The following is a 20,763-nucleotide window of genomic DNA, read 5'->3' as shown; positions in this document are numbered from 1 at the left end:
AGTCTACTTGGGGGCAAGCTCAGGATGATATTCTAGGGCCCATTAAGTGTAGCAGAAATTCTGATCTGTAGGAAAACTCAGTCTTTGGCAAACGAAACTAGATCAAGGTTACTCCATGCTATGATGTTTCTGCAAAGTACAAATATCTAAACCTATATCAACATTTATGTACAAACATAAGATCATTTAGAGACCAGGCTCGTATATCGATGTCAACGACAGTGCAGACAAAATATCTACAACGTTACATACAGCCTACTTTCAGTGACGATATCGCAGGCGGAAATGAGCGCAGACGACGAATGACTTCATTGAAAATATTAGCGAGACATACAACAATAGTAGCAGTAGCAGAACAGACGACAGTAGCACAGACGAATATGGAGTGACGTGGAAAACGAGTAAAAGTAAACTTGTATTTAACAAGTATGACTATTGTAAGGTTTACATATCCTTGAATACGTCAGATGTTACTACACATGTTATCAGTACACAGATGATAGTCAGCGCCCCTTAGACGTAGTTCTTCGAGTATAAAGGTACTGTAAAGAAAAGCAATTGTTCAGACGAGTACTGTGTACCGTTGACGAACGTACGAGAGGGGCATGTTATGTTGCTGTCAACCACTGCACACGGTTCACGATATCACATCGTGGAACGCAGGTAGAGGCACCCAGCTGTAGGGATGCCACATCACTGTGCGTCAATAGGATGTAGTGAGGACAGAGTTGGATATAGATGTCGTGGGAACATGTGGAAAGATCTGATAATATTAGCACTTGGGATAGGATATGGACGGTGCAAGAAGGACTATTGTAAGTCAAATAACGAAACAAGTATAGAAGTTATTTTAATGTCCGGTACAGTGTCTTAAGACGATTGACCGAGGATCTGTAATGCGATACTAGTTTTGTATGTCAACAGTCGGTACCGAGAAGTAAAGTTAACAATAACAATTTATTACTCATGAAAATGACTGATTGTGGGTTTCTTCTCTAAATTAATTATCTTACAACAAAAATATACTGCAATGAAAATTTACAGTGATTTCAACATGAAAGGAGTGACGCACTGAACCAGGATTCACCTCCATGATGCAGGTAAAGCAGAGAAAATTACTGGTATGCTCCAGAAATCATCACTTCAAGCGTAAGAGACAGATTAAGACACACTTTAATATAAGGACTACTGGATTTAGTGCTCAAGAATAGATATTGCATGTGACAGATTTTTTTCATTAATACTGCATTTTGCTGTCAGACCAGATCATATAAAACTAAAGCCATTGCACAAATAAAAATAAAAATGACATTTGCAGAGTCATAAATAGTAATAGAGAGTTCTTTTACTGTAAAATAAACATTCACAAGTAAATTACATACGAATTGCAGCACCATTTCACATCTCAGAACAGGAGTCCAAGTATTCCATGTCAATATTGCATTTCTTAACAAATATTTATTCAATAGATACATAGCCTATTGCCAAGTAATGTCCAGTTATGCCTAACGTGAATACTGTAAGGGCCAGCACACCAGGCTGGTGTTATACTGTGTTCAGAATGGTCGTGGTAGGTTCCTGGATGCGTTGGTAGATGCAGTAACAGATGAATCAGTAGTAAAACATTTTTATTCCGTAATTTTACAATCCAGACGGCATCGTACGTTCTTCGCTAGGTATGGTCAGCGCACCTCACGTCTGTCTGCTGTTATTGTCCTCTGACTAGAACTCTGAGAGGTTGTGGGAATGCTTGGTCTGTCTTTTTACTTGCATGTGTTAAACCACTCTACAGCAATCTCATGAATCGGTTTTTCATTTGCAACCCTGATTCTTTTTTTTAAGAAAATTATACACTGCACAAACAACCGCTAGCAAAACAGTAACACTAGTGGTTGATACACTAATCGTTATAAAGCTCCATTATACATTGTATATAATTATCCTCTACATGCAACTCAATGACACTTGTCCTGTTTCTCAATCGATCAGGTCGTCAGATGATTGTAATATTCTGAAATCTAAAGTACTATTCAGACAGATTGAACTTCGTGTGGACGCTATAGCAAAAGGTGTTTCTGGTCAAGGTAAAACTATTAGAGTGAGTATCTATAATGATAATGGTTCAGGTAATTGCAACAGGAAAGTGAAGATGTGTTCCAGCGATATCACATCTCCTATCATTAAACAATAGCCCACTCCCCTGTAAATCAAAGTTTGCTAGACTCATTGTAGTCTCATTCTCATAACAATTTATTGCCGCTGTTTCTGGTGAAAACACAGAATGGATCCAATCATTCACCACTCTCTGGAAATGCAACACAGGTACTGATACCACTCTTTCTCACTGTGGTGGCTCCATCTGCCCAAGAACAACTGAATGCCACATGATCGTCTGTCAGTATGTAGCACTTGCACTGGAACAATGGCGAGCAATTCCCTGATACATTTACTGAAATATGCTGCTGCCATGACAACCTGCGTATTTCCCTTCTCCAAAACCAACAATATTTCATGAATTCGAACCTTCACCAATTTATTGACACATTCCAAGTTCACACGATATGCATGTGTAGTGTAACAGTGGTAGTGCGTATTTGATCCAGTAATGGGAAACTGTATTTCTGTGTACACTCTGGCTTGATCTGTATAAATCTTAAGCCTAGAAACAGGATAAGAGAATGTTATGTTGTTACTTGCTGATGCTACTGTGTGTTGCAGCCCTGCTGGAAAATCCTTCTCTGCCTGCGGCAGGTCCTTTAAAAACTGTTGTGGTGTTAATAATGTAATAATTAATTGCCAATGGGTAGCATGATGAATCGTTTCCTACAACTCATAAATCTCTGATCTAGCATCTCCTGTACTGGTAATTAATCCATACAATAATTTGGCCATTATTAATTCCTCATGAACGCTAAAAGGAACTCGTTAAACTTCATACTTACGTGGATATGGTGTCTGTTCATTCGGACATGTCCGAAAGAACAGACACCATATCCGTATAAGTATATAGTTCTGGCATCACCGGCCATGACCTTCTTGTGCGAACGCACACACTATGCCCGAACTCGTACGGGACTTGCTAGATTAATCTGCTACGAGTAATGAGTATGATGGGCAAACATCTATTAGGCCCACTACGAATGTAGTGGTGTGGACATGTTGGGAATGTGGATCTCACGGGGAGCGTGCAAGGGATAAGTCCCTGCAGACGCACTATCCTCTGTGCCCACGGTGGCTCAGATGGATAGAGCATCTGCCATCTAAGCAGGAGATCCCAGGTTCGAGTCCCGGTCGGGGCACACATTTTCAGCATGTCCCTAATGAAGTACATCAACGCCTGTTTGCAGCTAGGGTGTCCATTTAATTATCATTTCATTTCTAGCAAAGCTGCATGGTCATCCACAGTAACTGTTCTTTCGGGAACAGATACTACCGCCATATATAGTTAAAATATGGGTTCCCGGCCGTTGACCTTCTTGTGCGAACGCACACATTATGCCCGAACTCGTACGGGACTTGGTAGATTAATCTGCCACGAGTAATGAGTATGATGGGCAAACATCTATTAGGCGCACTACGAATGTAGTGGTGTGGACATGTTGGGAATGTGGATCTCACGGGGAGCGTGCAAGGAATAAGTCCCTGCAGACGCACAATCCTCTGTGCCCACGGTGGCTCAGATGGATAGAGCGTCTGCCATGTAAGCAGGAGATCCCGGGTTCGAGTCCCGGTCGGGGCACACATTTTCAGCATGTCCCCAATGAAGTACATTAACGCCTGTTTGCAGCTAGGGTGTCCATTTAATTATCATTTTCCCCATACTCTTACGTGACTTGGTAAGAATGTCTTCCACGAGTAATGAGTGTGTTGGGGTGGAGCACTATGAATATAGTGTGTGGACATACGAGGTGAGAATGTAGGTCTCGCGGGAGGCGTGCCCGAGATAGTCCCTGCAGTGGTGCTATCCTCTGTGCCCTCAGTGGCTCAGATGGATAGAGCGTCTGCCATGTAAGCAGGAGATGCCTGGTTCGAGTCCCGGTCGGGCCACACATTTTCATCTGTCCCCGTTGTTATATATCAACGCCTGTTAGCAGCTGAAGGTATTAATATAATTCTAATTTCGTTAAACTTCGGTTAGACGATAAATCACTCTAATTTAAAAACCATAAATTCAACTAAATACCCAGTTATTACAATTACAAACAACTTAAATTGGAAGGAACACATAGAAAATGTTGTGGGGAAGGCTAAGCAAAGACTGCGTTTTATTGGCAGGACACATAGAAAACGTAACAGACCTACTAAGGAGACTGCCTACACTACGCTTGTCCGTCCTGTTTTAGAATATTGCTGCGCGGTGCGGAATCCTTACCAGACAGGACTGACAGAGTACATCGAAAAAGTTTAAAGAAAGGCGGCACGTTTTGTATTATCGTGAAATATGGGAGAGTGTGTCACAGAAATGATACAGGATTTGGGTAGTACATCATTAAAAGAAATTCGTTTTTCGTTGCGACAGAATCTTCTCACGAAATTCCAATCACCAACTTTCTCCTCCAAATGCGACAATATTTTGTTGACACCGACCTACATAGGGAGGAACGATCACCACGATAAAATAACGAAAATCAGAGCCCGTACGGAAAGATATAGGTGTTCATTCTTTCCGCGAGCTATTCGAGATTGGAATAATAGAGAATTGTGAAGGTGGTTCGATGAACCCTCTGCCAGGCACTTAAATGTGATTTGCAGAGTATCCATGTAAATGTAGATGTAGATGAATGTGCTTAAGTGAGGCTGTATCTGATTGTGCCTCTTGTGTAGTGTATCATTTGTTTGCTTCACATACACCTGCAAATCTGTTGCTATAATGTGCAATACCTTTATGATGAGCTCTTGGCACATACCTCTGATCTTTGTCATAAGTAATTCCACTATTTTTCCGGTTTACTCTCCATTTCCTGTACTTCCCCTGTGGTGTTATTAAAGTTTTCGACATCTTCCCTCTCAGCTGTCCGAAACACGTTCTTGCGAAGTTTACCCCCTGCATTCAAGCAACCCTTCTTCACCCTTACCCATGTCTTTGGAATGTCTTCTATCAGTTGCTGCAACTGAGCGCTTAACCCCTTAAAAGGAAATTCTAGCTGCTGATATTCATCCTGTATATCTACTAACATCTGATTCTTTGTTACTTCAGTTACCAAATTTAAAAACATGTCTTGAAATCAATGTACTTCGTTCCTTACCTCTCATATGTTGAGTGTAAGCTTCAGTGACCACTTATGGCTCGTGAGGAGTACATCAGGTTACCTCGAGAACAAGACTCTTGTTTCCAGTGGTAGATTCTGTATTCTAATAGTCCCATATTCCTGCTCATAATAACCCTTCTGAGCATCATCGCTGGCACCACTTAGGAAAAGGAATTTCAGTGAATCCCTTTCCCTCTCTGAACAACAAAGAAAACTAATACAAGGCAAATCAAGAGAACCTATATCTTACATGGCGTTTATACCTTTCTCTGGCTTTATGAGACAGCTATTTCTCTTTTTGTATAGAAGAAGATGCTTGAATTAACACATCATTTACACCCTGAAAAGGTTTTACGTGACTGACAGGGGCTACAGAAGTCTTAGTAGGCTACTGCAATTAGACATTCAGTGATGATGTCATTTCTACCACTTGTTATGGCCCCTGAAACTTATGAATTTCTTAGTCTCATCCTTTGGGCTATACAGATTCGTTAACAAAACCCATTGTCCTTTCCTATACTGCCATAGCTTGCTCACTGGTAAACCTGTACACACCTGATGTTGTAATGCTTTTGTGTATGCCCGTTTCACCTTCCGCCAAACTTCCTTTTATGTTCTCACGAACTGCTTCACATGCTCGCCTTCAGCACCTCACTCTGGCTGTAGCACATCAGAAGGGGATGGCATTTTCTGCCCATACTCCACCTTGTATAGTGATAGTCCTGTCCATATGTGGACTTCAGAATTATAGGCTCATGTGACGTGACTTATATACATGTCCTAGTACCAGTGTTACCTGTTTACATAGTAATTCAACATCTTCATTATTTTGCGGTGTACTTGCTCCATACATGCATTTGCTAGTGCATCAAATGGATTGGTACGCAATTTCTTGACTCTTAATAATTGGAATAATTGTTTCATCAGATCAGCCATAAAACTAGTTTGTTGGTCTGTAATTATGGTCTCTGGCACCCCGAATTCGAGAACCAATTGTTGACAGTAGCCTATGGCACTGTTCTTGCTTTTTGATCCAATATTGCCAAAATCACCAAATATCTCGAAAAAGATCGATCATCATCAACAAATATTTGTTCTCCATTAAACTCTTGTTAAAGGATCCAAAGACATAAACCCCTATCATTTGAACTGATTCAGGTAATCTATGACGTTGAATTTTTTGATAACTCAAGTTGGCAAGTAGTGTACACGGAATACAGTTCTAGACATACTGCTCCATATCTTGCCATTGCGTTCTCCACCAAAACTTTCCTGCGTCTCTTCTCTCTATTGCTCTCCTGCCTTCTTAACCCAGAAGTATGTGATCATGTGCTTGATGCAAAACTTCCGTTTGAAGCGCAGCTGGAATGATGATGCACGAGCCGCACTTTGTCGAGCTGCAGAGCAACCTACCCTCTAGTATAGACTGTGACTGTTTGTTGTACAACTGACATTCCTCATCAGCTACTTGTGCTTTCTTCCAGTCAGCTAGACTTAGTCCCAACACCTGTGATACCACAACTTCTCTACTCAACTTATCCGCATTTGCATGATTCACCCCAAGTTTATGGATTACGTCATACTTGAATTCGCTCAATTTCAAAGACCATCTCATAAGCCAACATAAGGGTTCTTTAACCCAAGTAACCATTTCTAGGATGCACGATCCATCAATACCTTGAACGTACGTGCACATTAGTAGCAACGAAAATACGAAATGTTGTATATCACAGTTAGTAATTCCTTTTCAGTTGTCTCCGCTTTATAGATCCGACGAAATGCAAACTTTATTAGGTGCTCATTCCCACTTAGCTTCTAACTCAAACAGCCCCCTGAGTACGGTTGATTATGTCACATGGCAGTATGAACTCGTTTGTAAAATCCAGAACATTCAGACTAGGATGTCAATACTTATCTCAAATTCTAAAATGCTTCTTGCACTCCGCTGTCCGATGCAGAGTTACACCTTTCTTTAGTAGTGTGGTCAGGGGTTTTGCAACCTCTGCAAATCCTCTGACGAATTTTCGAGAGTAATTAGCCAACCCAATAACTGTCTGTGAAGTTGCAAAGTCACATACAGCAGAAGTGAGATGACTATCTGTCCTTACTCTGTCCTGGCAGATAATATGCCCCAGGTAATTCACCTGGGTGTGAGCAAAATAGCACGTGTTGATGCTAAGTGTGAGACACGCAGATCTTAACCTGTCAAATACTTCTTCCAATCGTTCTGTGTGCTCGTCCAAATGTTTAGAAAACAAATTTTGTCGAGGCAACCCATGAACCTTTTGGGTTTTAGACTGCAAAGAACTCAATCCAATAACTGTTGGAACATAATGGGCGCATTCTTCAATTCAAAACGCATTCTAGGATACTCGTAGTGACCAGAATGGCTCATAAATGCTGTCTTCAGTCTGTCTTCTGGATCTACCTTGATCTGGCAAATCCATTACTTAAATTGCTGCTAGTTATCCAACGTCTCGGTAATATTCGGAATTGGGTATGCATCCGTCACTGTCTGTTCATTCAAGTACCTGTAATCACAACAAAAATGGTACTTCCTCAATCCCTCTAGTGACTTCTTCAGAATAAGCACCATACTTGCTGAACATGGACTATTATTGTGCTGAATTATTTCATCTGCTAACTGCTGATCTACTAGTTGCTCCACTACCCGTTGGAGATGCTTCACCAATCTGTACAGCTTGCGGTACACTAACGCACGGTTCCCTGTTACAATCTGATGCTGTGTTATCTGTGTAGTTGGCGAAGGTCCTTCCATTTCAAACAAATCTTTGTACTTCAATAATAATGCTTCAATTTTTGTGTTCATCCCCTTTCAAGTGACCAACCTTATTCCGCAAATGCAGATGCGCTGACGGTTTGTTTGATTCGTAATCTAATTTCGAATTATCGATGGACTCCTCTTCTATAACTTCTATCATAGCAACTACCAATCCCTTTGGGAGATCCACTTCCTCTTGCGCAAAGCTGTCAAAGCTTATCGGTATCACAGCTTGCCCATTTACATCCCTCACATTTGCTATACCCCTCTGAGCAAAGCAATGCTTCTTGTCTAACACATCGTTACTTGGCAGCAGTTCTACCACGCATAAACTCTGTTGTGGTACATCAATGCCCACCTGTACCCGGATCAACTTTCCTGACCTACCAGCATTCTTTCATGCAGAATCACTTTTAATGTACTTGTATTGTTGGTAACTTAGCAATGAGTGTACCTTGCGACTTATAAACTCGCTGCCGTACTTAACGTGAACAAGTTCCCATTCCCATTGAGTTCAAGTGTGTGTTGCAAAAGGTTAATTTTAACATGGTACCTAACCTGAAAGTCTAACATAAGTATTGCAGAAAATCCTTGCGTCAAAGGTGGTAACGCTTCCATCTGCTCATGGAACCACACATTCCCTACCTCAAGCTGCATTGGACGTACGAAATGTAACTTGGTATCCCCTGTTGTGCACAATCGGAGTTTCCAGTCCCCTCTTGTTCACAAGACTCAGCCTGACAATCGGTACATGTGCCCCAGTGTCTGCTAAAACTCTGCACTTCTTATTTTTCACCCAAACCATCAAGCAACAATCCGCCCCTGCCTGTACTGCGTCAAGCTGGGAATGCCTCCCGGGGGCAGGAACATTCCCTTTGCTATTTAACGGTTTCTTCCCGTCTACCCCTTTCTCCTAACTTTCAGCCCTACTCTCCCAAGCCTTATGCCGAAAACACTGACAATTACGACATACTATCCCCATGTATTCTACTCACACTGTCTATCTCTTGCACGTGCGTCGCAACCCGAAGTTCTATCGCTAGATCCTCAGCGTTCTTCGTTCACACTGGTCATGAAAAATCAGGTGTAATGACTCTCAGGAAAACATCCAAAGCCCTACTCTGTGCCTCCTTTAGTAGCACCCTGTCTTCCTCCAGATTTCGAGATATCTCGTAAGTCTGTACGCTTATCCTCCGAATTCTGTCGGAAACTCCTCTATTATTTCTTTCACTTTCTGTGTCAGTGTGTTCAACATCATCTTAAACAATCGGACATTATTCTGTCTCCTGAAAATCTAATGCAACAGCTAATACTGAAAATGTGGAGAATTTGCATGAGCCCTAAGGATACAAAACCGAAGTTTTCGCACACCCATGAGACGATGCTCAGCTGTATGCAAACACACCTTCTCCGACCAATTAAGAAAACTTGGTCGTGGCCTAGACATCACTTATGAACGGATTCACATACTCTGACGTTTTTCTGGAGAAAGGAGTTACAAGATTTTCTACATCTACATTTACATCCTATATCTCTAACGTCGATCAGTTGTAGAATTTTAGAACACGTATTACGTTCGAGTATAATGACTTTTCTGGAGACTAGAAATCTATTCTGTAGGAATCAGCATGGGTTTCGAAAAAGACGATCGTGTGAAACCCAGCTCGCGCTATTCGTCCACGAGACTCAGAGGGCCATAGACACGGGTTCCCAGGTAGATGCCGAGTTTCTTGACTTCCGCAAGGCGTTTGATACAGTTCCCCACAATGAACAAAGTAAGAGCATGTGGACTATTAGACAAATTGTGTGACTGGATTGAAGAGTTCCTGGATAACAGAACGCAGCATGTCATTCTCAATGGAGAGAAGTCTTCCGAAGTAAGAGTGATTTCAGGTGTGCCACAGCGGAATGTCGTAGGACCGTTGCTATTCACAATATAAATAAATGACCTTGTGGATAACATCAGAAGTTCACTGAGGCTTTTTGCGGATGATGCTGTAGTATATCGAGAGGTTGTAACAATGGAAAATTGTACTGAAATGCAGGAGGATCTGCAACGAATTGACTCATGGTGCAGGGAATGGCAATTGAATCTCAATGTAGACAAGTGTAAAGTGCTGCGAATACATAGAAAGAAAGATCCTTTATCATTTAGCTACAATATACCGGGTCAGCAAATGGAAACCGTTAATTCCATAAATTATCTGGGAGTAGGCATTAGGAGTGATTTGGAATGGAATTACCGTATAAAATTGATCGTCGGTAATGCAGATGCCAGACTGAGATTCATTGGAAGAATCCTAAGGAAATACAGTCCGAAAACTAAGGAAGTAGGTTAAAGTACACTTGTTCGCCCACTGCTTGAATACTGATAACCAGTGTGGGATCCGTACCAGATAGGGTTGATAGAAGAGACAGAGAAGATCCAACGGAGAGCAGTGCGCCTCGTTACGGGATCATTTAGTAATCGCGAAAGCGTTACGGAGATGATAGATAAACTCACGTGGAAGACTCTGCAAGAGAGACGCTCAGTAGCTCGGCACGGGCTTTTGTTGAAGTTTCGAGAACATAGCTTCACCGAGGAGTCATGCAGTATATTACTCCCTCCTACGTATATCTCACGAAGAGACCATGAGGATAAAATCAGAGAGATTAGAGCCGACACAGAGGCATACCGACAACCTTTGTTTCAACGAACAATACGAGACTGGAATAGAAGGGAGAACCGATAGAGGTACTCAAGGTACTCTCTGTCACACACCGTCAGGTGGCTTGCGGAGCATGGATGTAGACGTAGATGTAGATGTTCTCAGTGGCGGTCTGCACCCCTGGATAAAGACCAGACAGCAAAAGCGCAAGCGTGAAACGACAAACAATAACCGATTTTTGTCGCCAAATGGTTACAGACGGTCTCTGTCCATATTACCATGACAGTAATATTTCTGACTTTTGTGATCAGTCGCGCGGAGTGGCCTCGCGGATTGAGGCGCACTGTCAAGGACTGCGCGGCCCCTCCCGCCGGAGGTGCGAGTCCTCCCTCGGGTATGGGTGTGTGTGTGTTGTTGTTAGCATAAGTTAGTTTAAGTAGTGTGTAAGTCTAGGGACCAATGACCTCAGCAGTTTGGTCCCTTAAAAATTCACACACATTTAAATATTTTTTTCTTGTGATCACATTCAGTCTGGCTGATCAAAAGTGAAGATCACGACCGATCCCGCGAGCCGGTCAGAAGCGAATCCATTGGGCACCCCAGATTGCCTTCACAACGAAAGATTAGCGCCTTGTTCCCAATGCAGAGGAAAATCTCCAATCGTGGGAGTTTACAGAAACAGCTGCCGAACATACTCTTAAATTCTGCCACTCCTTTCCCCTCCAAACCATTACAACATCAGCACACGTTCACACCAATCCACCATTCAGATGCCGTTTTTCGGTCTATGCACAGGAAAACTTAGGCGTGCAACTGCCTCTGGCCGTGGGATAGTAGCGGTCTTTGTGGGCACCATACTGTCGATTCCTCTTGGACACAGACATCAAAATTCTCCAAACCAACATAGACGATGCAGTCATCCGGCATTGTCTGGTAGGGAAGCGGCGGGCCTTAGTGCACTACAACGATTTCTGAGGAGCTGGCCTCAGCTCTGGTCACGTCCCAGACATCATGCTTTCCTCGCTACAAAAGGCGAAAACGCCAGCCACGCCCTGTGGTGCGACGAGTGGACCGTACTCTGTTCATGTCGCTCATATACCAGTGCCGCCACACATCGTCCCACGCCTAACAAAGGGCGCCAACCCCATCACCCAGTTTCTTTCTGAAAAAAATCAAAGCTCTCATTCCAGATTTATCACTCCAGTGACCTTAATTGGCCGTCATCACTGTGGAAGTTAACGAGAAAAAGTTGAATCAAGGCAAAAAATGGAAGGGGATAAGTCATGAGAGCTTGGCGTCTTTCGTAGCCCCTCACTCACAAAGAATTTTGTTTTACAGTGATTGGCTCACTTAATGTTAGCATAGTGTAACATTCACATAAAAAAGTCTGAGAAGTTGGAACTTACATTTCGTCTTAATCAAGTCAAAGAATGTTAGCAAGACCATGAAGGTAGGTGGAAGAGTTAACTGTTCAGCCAAACTTTCTCTCCCACTAACTACAACACCTCACCCAACGCAGACTTATGTTCAGGGGTACCACAAGCACTCAATGGACAAGTCATCCACACAAATGACAGTTGGGCTCTTGGCAGAAGGCCATGCTGGAAGTTGCTGATAGTATAGGATCGCCTGGTCTCTTCAACTTCAATAACATTCTTAAACAATTAAAAATTCATTTTTTGTATACCCAACACAAACACATTTATCATCCTCCAAGAAGAAAATTGTCTTTGTTCTGTTGCCTCACACATGTACAATATCGCTTACCAAATGAGGATTGTACATTAAGGGGAGTTGTAAAGGAAAATGTAACCATTTATTTAAAAAATCATTACAGCCATATTTATTAATGTACAAATCTATAATTTTGCATGTTTAAAGCCAAAGAGCTGCGTTTTAACAGAAAAATAAAATATGCACGATTAATATTTTGTAAGAAATTCGAATTTTTTAATTTTTTATTGTCTTTTCTATAAAAAGCTATAACTCAAATTCCAATCATGCAATTAATCTGAAACTTTTATTGTAGTGTCCTGAGATGGTTATAAAAATACTGACCTACAGTTATTAATTTATGGCAAAAACTGTATCATTAAGAGAGCTTTTAATTTTGCACATTCAAAATTAACTTTTTTTCTACATATAATCATCTAAAAATCAGAATGCAAATTGCATTATCTCGTATTTTTTAGTTCCAGGGAGACAGAAACAGGTTTCGAACAGTTCCTGAAAATTTCATAGCATTAGCGCATATACTTTATGAGAAAAGACTTTTAATAATGTAAAAAGTGTAAAACTGAGAAAATAAGGTAAAATATTGTCTTCTCATACTTCTACATCTAATACGCTTACTTCAATTTTAAAATCCTCCATATTGACACTCCTCATCCTCTAGGTTTCTCTTCTCTCCTCTTCGAATCGTCCTGGTCTGTATTTACAGGTAAGACACTGATCTGCTAACTTTCTTGATCCTGCTTTCGCCGATGGTGTAAAATGCTTTTATTGTAAACACACCAGGATCTATACCATCTCTCCTCAGCACTTCAATTCTGCCATTATTTTCGTTATTGTAACATAAAACTGCATCATAGACACCTATTTTGAGTACTTCAAGTCCACAGAATGTCATTTTTGAGCATGTAATCCAAATTAAAACATTGAGGATTTCATTTGCATCTCGTGTCTTTCCGTGAAGACACTTACTCAATAAATCAGGATTTGCGAGAAACCTGAATGTGCGCTTTATTGAATTCATAACAGGTTCTGGTAATGTGTGTTTATGTGAATACGTCTCATTTCTGTTGTTGAACTTACACCAATCATCTTTCGGACAGAGATTGTGCATTGCTATTTGGTCAGTAGATAGTTTGTGGAAAAAAATTTCCCACACGGTACTCCTCATTTCCTCTAAACAATGTGTATTTTTCCTGAAAACTCTCCCATAAAATAACTGAAGAGAATCAATTTCTTTCAGAGTATGCTTGCCCTTTCCTCCTGTTGGTTTTCCATCCTCAAGTACTTCACCTTTCTTCTCTTTTAGCAAGCGACGAAGCCTACCACCAAGCCTCTTTTGTATGAGGCCAACACATTCCAACTTTCCTACTGTTGTATTACACGGATTTTTATTTCTTACAGCTTTGAACGAAGAGGAGTTCCCATCACCAAGGTATTTAGTGTATCTAACGCCATACTGGTCCCCAGATCCGTATAACATTTTCAAAACTGTAGCAGCCTCCATGCCTCCACTTGAGCTACTATAATTTTCAGAGCATGCTGCTGCATCCTCTTATTGCCACAGTTTCTCACTGTCTTCATTGTTGGACATTTTCCCTGTTGCACACTGGTGGCAGTATTTAAATATAATTTCTACATCCAAAACTTTACTTGAATCAATACCAATAACAGATGCAACTCCATACAGAGATGTGTGACCCCTTTTCATCCAGGTCCCATCTACAGACACACACAGGTCAGTAACATTTGTAGGAGATTCACTTTCATGGATATCTACCCCAAGATCTACTTCTTTTTGGTTTATGTCCACCAATTCCTCCACTGCTTTCTTCATAGAAACTTTGGCAGTATCGCATACAGCATCAGACATTTATTTATTAATTTTTTCAAACCTTGCAGAAGGTGAAGGCATCTTCAGAAACACAATAAATTAATTCCTTCCCTGCCCTGTCCAAGGCATTTCAGAGCATATGCTAACCTAAAATTGCTTTCATAGGTACCAGTGTTAGTTTTTTTGGAGGAGGAAAATGAAAGTCATAGCCACACGAATTGCAAATTAATTTAATATCACATGCTATTCCCACTCCTCTTTCTTCAACAACAATCATGCATTTTGTATTTTTGCAACTAACACATGAACATGAAAACTTTACAGCCTGGCAAAGAAGCTCTAAATCAATAATTCTGAATCCAGTGGAATGCATATTAACATCATTCACGCACCTGTACAATTCTCCTGCCCCAAGTTTCGATGCTGAAGCTGAGGGCTTACGTTCTTCATTTCGAGCTGCTTCCTCTTTTTTGTTGGTAAGCCGATTTTCATGAAACCTCGGTTTCATAAACACAGTTTTTCCACCACCCATTATTCATAAACCTTGACTTGCACGTAAAGGTTTGCGAATTCAACCTTCCACGTACTAATATGCGTTAGTATTGTCAAAACGTAAATAAACCACATGCAAGATAGTTTACAGGCAAAGATATAGATGTCAGCCAGTGATATAGATGTCAGTCAAAGATATCGAAAGAAAATAGCCTTCACACTGACAAAAATTCCGATGAAGAAAGCAGTTTCCCAAAAGTCGGAAAAGGTGGGAGTGGCCATCACTGTAGAGTTAATCAGTTTAACAATTTAAAGGCATTTCTAAAGATGCTATCACGTTAAAATTCACACACAATATAGACTAAACTGTGTAGATCAAGAAAATAAAATTTCTGAAAAATCGTTTTTTTGGACCAAAATCCATTACATTCCCCCCCCCCCCCCCCCTTAAACGCAGGTGGCTGATGCAATTTTCGGCTGACATTCAACACTTGATACAAGACATTTACAGCAAATATTCAGCAATCATACACCTGAGAGCACAATGAAACATTATCACTGTTTGTGTGGCATATATACTGTTGTGTCTAGACAAGACAGCCTAGACACAATGAGAGGAAGCCGAAAGGCACGCGCAAAGCTAAAGCCGGATGGCGTGAGGTCTGAAACAGGATACGTAATGAATGCTATAAAGAAAAGTACGTAGCTTCTGGAATACTTAACTTTAATCCATCCTTTTGGTACATCTGGAAATTGTGGCGATACAAGTGAGACTCTTTACATACATGCAACGTTACTAAAGGCGCCTTGCTAGGTCGTAGCCATTGACTTAGCTGAAGGCTATTCTAACTATCTGCTCGGCAAAGGAGCGAGGCTTCGACAGTGTGCATCGCTAGCTACGTCGTCCGTACAACTGGGGCGAGCGCTATTCCGTATCTCGAGACCTGCCTTGTGGTGGCGCTCGGTCTGCGATCACACAGTGGCGACACGCGGGTCCGACATGTACTAATGGACCGCGGCCGATTTAAAACTACCACCTAGCAAGTGTGGTGTCTGGCGGTGACACCACATATACAGTGTCACATTTTGTAGGTGGTGATAAGCAATCATAATTATATGTCACATTATATGAGACAATTCGAAAGATCAAAACAATAACATCACAACAAAATACGCAACAGAATTAAATACGTTGCCACAGTGGCATCAAATACACATAAGAAATTCACATTCCCAGAATGAAACACAAAAAAGGATTTAATTTTTCAGTAATAAAAAGGTATTGACAGCGAGTGTTGTATGAAATCGTCCGGGTGAGGCTTCCCATTGAAGTAATCCCTCTTAATAGATTTACCAAAAACTGAAGTTAAAAATTAGAATTATTTTGACGAATTATTTTAGAAAACCTGTCAAATAAAAAAATAAAAACTAGTGATTAGTAGCTTAAGGGGCGAGGAAAGATATCATATGTCCAATGCCCTCTATTGTATAGAAACTAAACAAGGAGAAATAGGTAAGGGAATGATAAGCTTGGCAACACCAAGACTGTGAAATATTACAAGACACAGTTCATTAAGGTCTCAATATTGGGGTACGATCAACTTGTCTTAACATAGTGGGTGGGGGACTATTTTTTGCAGGACTATGGTTTGCCATTGGTAGTACCAAAATAAAGAACACATCACACACACTTCACCCTTCCACTCACTTCACAAGGATCATCTTCCTCCGTGGCAGTGGTCCAGGGATGCGAGTTAGCATCGGTGTGGTCACGCTCTCAGAAGATGCGTCTAGTGGCAAGGGCCATCAGGCTAATGTCCTTCAGAAGATGCATCAAGGATAGGTACCAGTGGGCGGCACCAGGCATCCTTCTGCATCGTTAGAAGTACCAGCAGTCGGAGCAAGTGGCTCACATCGTGGCGAGGCAGCTCATCACAGGTAGACTGTTCTACAGGATATTGCATCAGCCGTCACAGGAAGTCTCCGTAGGTGTATCAGTCGTGATCGAAACACGACATGTGCCTAGTCCCTCTGTGGACCTCAACTCATACCTGATAAAGACAGGATTGTCAGATTGCTGTCTGACGAAAGGAAAGAAAATTGTTAGTTCAGAACCTGGTTCTTTTTTATTAGCCTATCGAGTAATTTTGTAGGACTCATACTCTGACGATTCAAGGTCTGGGCATAGGATAATTTCTCGTTTTATTCGGTGCTGCGTTTCCAGTGGCCTGTATATTTCGAGAAACGCGCCTTTGATTTCTCGGAATGATCGACAGTTTGCTGCCATCCCGAGCATTTTCTCGGCTGATGGACCTTCAATATGTCTGCAGATAACTTACAGTCTTGCCTCTAGTGGCCATTACCCTGGTAATGAGAGGCTGAACTGACACCGCCAAACTTTTGCATGGAGCGAATTTCCGTTTTCTTGAAAATTGTGGAATTTTAGCAACGACAGGAAGTGCTTATAATCGAAGTCCGCTCCTTGGCTTGCGCTCTCGCTAAGCCCCGAGTCACACATCCATAACTTTGGTCGATTGTAATGAGCGACCAACCGTGCGTTACTCTGGTATTTAAGCTCGGCATTGTACAAGAGGTCACTGTGATGCGTTTTCTCTTTCTGACTCCACACACAGTGAGCATCCTATTCTCTCTGCCGCTCCCGTGAGGTCGGAGCGCAAAGCACCCCTCTGACCTGCTCGTTCTATTTGAAAAAGACGTTTCTGTTCTCAGTATTTTCTGCGAGGTGCCCGCAACATGTTCTTCTACACTCGTTAGTCGTTGTGAGGTATCCGCCACATGCTATTGTGCCTGCATTTTGAAGGATTCAGCTGCAAACGCATTAATGTTTGGAGTACACTTCAATTTCGTGGCACGGTTATTTGTCTTTGGCGCGGTTCTTTTGCCGACTGCCGCTTCGGCCCTGGTAACGAAGTCTCCTTAGCCTCGCTAATAATCTTGCCCACTACTGTTAGGTGGTCATAGATTTTCTCTAGTCGACTTACCATCTTTTTTTCCTGCCTCCTGACGTCTCTTCTCCGTCTCCTCACCTTTCGTCTCTAATTCTTGCATTTCTTATTTTCTGATTCTTTTTTTTTCCCAAAATCTGACATAGTAAATATGACTCCTGCTGGCGCTCAGAACCACCGATTGGTGACATGACACGCGATTCCTGTGCGCTACTACATCGTCTTGGCAAGATTGGCCTTTTGATGGTTCGTTCTCCTTCTTCTCCCATATTGTTACATTCACCGCTCCACTCGCGACCAGTTATTGCATCTTACCTCACATTAGTGTGTGTATCATCCTGTTCCGTAGGAACGTGAACCGTCTCATCCGCTGACCCGTTTTCGTTCGTAACTGCTGCTCTGTCCATCACGTTACACCTTTTGGACTGATTCCCGTTACGTCACAACCTAGCCTTACTTCGTGTCAGCATTCACGCGAATAGACAGCAATCAAAATTTGCAGTGCACGACAAGTGGTAAAAATTTTAAAATTTGTACTACGCTTCCTAGTTTCCCGATAAAACTTGTCACACGAATTTGTATAATTACTTATCATCCCCTACAAAATGGATCCACAGCTCTGTTAGAAACGTTGGATATCGACATACAGAAAACATGGAATGTGGTGCAGACATCCATACGAAAACAAACCACAGCTAAATAAAAAGAATAAGATAATGATTAGTAAAGTCGCGCTAGTGTCTTTTATTACCACGGAGTTAAAATAAATGGAGAGAAAAAAACTGAACTTTATTCAACGCTGACGACCTCTCATAGCCAACGAGGAAATATCCTAAGCACGGATTGCCATATAATGCGAGGCGCTGGAGTTGAGAGGTGGACATGTCACCCAAATTCGTCAAAGAAATCCGTATTAGTTAGGTTAATACACACAACCCCCGTCCCCTTTAACTACCACAGTTCCTATCACGCAACAGAAAATATGATATGGCCCTGTTTGTGATCGCCGGCCGAAGTGGACGTGCGGTTAAAGGCGCTGCAGTCTGGAACCGCAAGACCGCTACGTTCGCAGGTTCGAATCCTGCCTCGGGCATGGATGTTTGTGATGTCCTTAGGTTAGTTAGGTTTAACTAATTCTAAGTTCTAGGGGACTAATGACCTCAGCAGTTGAGTCCCATAGTGCTCAGAGCCATTTTGAACCTGTTTGTGATCAGCTTAAGAACTACCCTTCGACATAATTTTATTTATGATAATTTAATAGCTGATTACTAGTTTCTGACAAAGGGCACTGTTAATGAAGGTGGAATTCAACTAATAAATACAGAGCGAGGTGGCGCAGTGGTTGCCACACTGGACTCTCATTCGGGAGGATGACGGTTCAAACCCGTGTCTGGCCATCCTGATTTAGGTTTTGCGTGATTTCCATAAAATCGCTTCAGGCAAATGCCAGCATAGTTCCTTGGAAAGGGCACGGCCGACTTCCTTCCCCGTCCTTCCCTAATCCGATGGGACCGATGACTTCGCTGTTTGGTTCCCTCTCACAAGCCAAACAACCGACCAACTATTAAATAATACAAAGCTTTTGGTATCACAAAGCAAATTAGCGAGAGAATTCATAAAATATTACAAGACAAAAATGTTGAATGTAATATAAATAATAACATTGTAACTTGGGTAATGAGATATTGGCGGAATTCACGTGCAGGAGTGCGGTCAACTATCAAGTTATGGAGCCCTACAAACTTTGTGAGTGAGAGTATGTCTTAACACGTTACCACTGACTATTCCGAAGAATACTGATCGGGAATGAGAGCCTTTGATACAGATGGCTCTCTATGGCGGCCGGCCGAGGTGGCCGAGCGTTTCTAGGTGCTACAGTCTGGAACCGCGTAACCGTTACGGTCCCAGGTTCGAATCCTGCCTCGGGCGTGGATGTGTGTGATGTCCTTAGGTTATTTAGGTTTAAGTAGTTCTAAGTTCTAGGGGACTGATGACCTCAGAAGTTAAGTCCAATAGTGCTCAGAGCCATTTGAACCATTTTTTTTTTTTGTGTGTGTGTATGGCGACAAGGCGGCAGCATAAGCTGGAAGGGGTCAGGTTTGAATTAGACAAGTCCCTATTGCGCCGGTGCAGCAAATACATTACCACTTGCAAGACTGGCCGCGCGACGACAACTCGGACCACAGGGCTGACGTTGCAGCTGCTCTTAGTGGCGGTCCGCACGTAACAGACAGGCTCCGCCCAGACTACCGTGCCCGTAATACTTCCGACTCTTTCAATCACCTACACTTTCGTTGACCAGAAGAGAAGAACTCTAGCGTTCGTTCTGGCAGTGAAGATGCAAAACACGACCGATCTCTCCCGCCGTCTAGAAGCGAATCCACTGAACTCCTCACTTAGACTTCACACCGAAAGATTAGCGCCTTGTTCCTTCCGCACAGGAAAATCTCCAATCGTGGGAGTTTACAGAAACAGCTGCCAATCGTAATCTTAGATTCTGCCACTCCTTTCTCCTGCAAACCATTACAACAAATTTTCCACCTATCACGGATTCAGAGTGCACTCTTTTGCGTCAGCACACGTCATACCTGTCCACCAATCAGACGGCGTAGGCCTGAAACTGCCTCTGGCCATTGGACGGTAGTGGCCTATGTGGGCGCTGTGCTGTCGAACCCCCGTGGACGTAGACATTAAAACTCTCCAAAGCGACGCACACAGTGCAGCCCTACAGCCTCGTCTGGTGGGCGAGCGGTGAGCCCCAGTGCACAAATCGATTTGCAAGGCGCTGGCCGCGTCCCAGACTCCCTGCTCGCCTCGCTACAAAAGGCGGAAACGCCGGGCACCCCCTGTGGTGCGACGAGCGGACCGTACTCTGCTCTTGTCCTTCAGTCCTTCAGGTAACCGTGCGCCACACATCGCCCACCCCTGGTAAAGTGCGCCAGCCCTGTCACCCCGTTTCTCTCTAAAGAAAACCAGAGCTCTCATTCCAGATTTCAATACTCCAATGACCTTAATTGGCCCTCACCACTTGGGAACTTAACGAGAAATAGGCGAAACAAGG

General features: G+C 42.5%; 1 non-coding gene across 1 annotated transcript; it reads left to right on the top strand.

Moving 5' to 3' along the window:
- The first annotated feature begins 3,664 nt into the window (after positions 1 to 3,664).
- Positions 3,665 to 3,739, top strand: Trnat-ugu. The gene has a single exon. It is a non-coding gene; the product is annotated as a tRNA-Thr (tRNA).
- Positions 3,740 to 20,763: the final 17,024 nt, after the last annotated feature.

Source organism: Schistocerca americana, chromosome X, assembly GCF_021461395.2.
Source record: "Schistocerca americana isolate TAMUIC-IGC-003095 chromosome X, iqSchAmer2.1, whole genome shotgun sequence".
Taxonomy (NCBI): Eukaryota; Metazoa; Arthropoda; class Insecta; order Orthoptera; family Acrididae; genus Schistocerca; species Schistocerca americana.
The sequence above is the reverse complement of the archived record's forward strand: the minus strand, read 5'-3'. Positions and strand labels throughout refer to the sequence as shown.